General features: G+C 41.1%; 1 long non-coding RNA gene across 3 annotated transcripts in view; it reads left to right on the forward strand.

Moving 5' to 3' along the window:
- Positions 1–1,204, forward strand: part of LOC104982534 — a 210,100-nt gene that overhangs the window by 181,327 nt on the left and 27,569 nt on the right. The gene's annotated exons all lie outside the window — the stretch shown is intronic.

Genomic DNA, 1,204 nt, shown 5'->3' on the forward strand with positions numbered 1-1,204 from the left:
ACGCTTGGGGCTGGTGCACTGGGACGACCCAGAGGGAGGGTGGGGAGGGAGGAGGGAGGAGGGTTCAGGATGGGGAACGCGGGTATACCTGTGGCGGATTCATTTCGATATTTGGCAAAACTAATACAATATTATAAAGTTTAAAAATAAAATAAAATTAAAAAAAAAAGAAAATTGAAAGGGAGGATAAAGGGATGTTAACAATACAAGTAATAAAATTATATGCAACTTATACTGTAAAACACATGAGGAACCTACTAAATAGTAAAGAGTTAATGGGAGTCCAAAAATAAAGGGTGGAAGAAGCTCACTCATGTTGCTGTAGAAGAGGGGAGAGTATTGAGTTTACTTGAAAGCAGTGAAAGTAAAACTATAAATATGTTGGAAGTTTTCTGAAAAGATGTTACTTATGAACTATGAACCTCCTTAAGAATGTAGATAGCTAGTTATCTTTCTTGGGTGATTTTTTGTTGTTGTGGTTTTTGAATATTTGTAGATATAACAGAAAGAGTAATGAAGACAAATTATTGCTTAAAGATAAATGAAGTGAAAGTTAGTTGCAGTCATGTCTGACTTGTGATCCTGTGGACTGTAGCCTTCCTGGCTCCTCTGTTCCTCCCTCCATGGGATTCTCCAGGCAAGAGTACTGGAGGGGGTTGCCACTTCCTTCTCCAGGGGATCTTCCCCACCCAAGGATCAAACCTGGGTCTCCTGTATTTCAGGCAAATTCTTCATCAACTGAGCCACTATGACTGATAAATATTATTAACAGGAAGTAAGTTGGCTGTATCAGGAAGTTTATACTTAGAGCTATTCTATAATATGAATCTATTGAGGAAGAAAAACCAATTTAGTTATTAATAATTCTCTTTCATCCTCCCATCTCTTCCCCTTTCTATGTTTTTGAATGTCTACAGCTCTTCAATTACTAAACTACCTAACTTAGCATCCCTCTGAGGAAGGTCAAACTCCTAATATGGCACTAACCAGATGGCACCCCACTCCAGTACTCTTGCCTGGAAAATCCCATGGATGGAGGAGCCTGGTAGGCTGCAGTCCATGGGGTCGCGAAGAGTCGGACACAACTGAGCAACTTCACTTTCACTTTTCACTTTCATGCATTGGAGAAGGAAATGGCAACCCACTCCAGTGTTCTTGCCTGGAGAATCCCAGGGACGGGGGAGCCTGGTGGGCTGCCGTCTAT

The sequence above is a fragment of the Bison bison genome, unplaced genomic scaffold (genome assembly GCF_000754665.1).
Source record: "Bison bison bison isolate TAMUID 2011002044 unplaced genomic scaffold, Bison_UMD1.0 scf7180017864533, whole genome shotgun sequence".
NCBI lineage: Eukaryota > Metazoa > Chordata > Mammalia > Artiodactyla > Bovidae > Bison > Bison bison.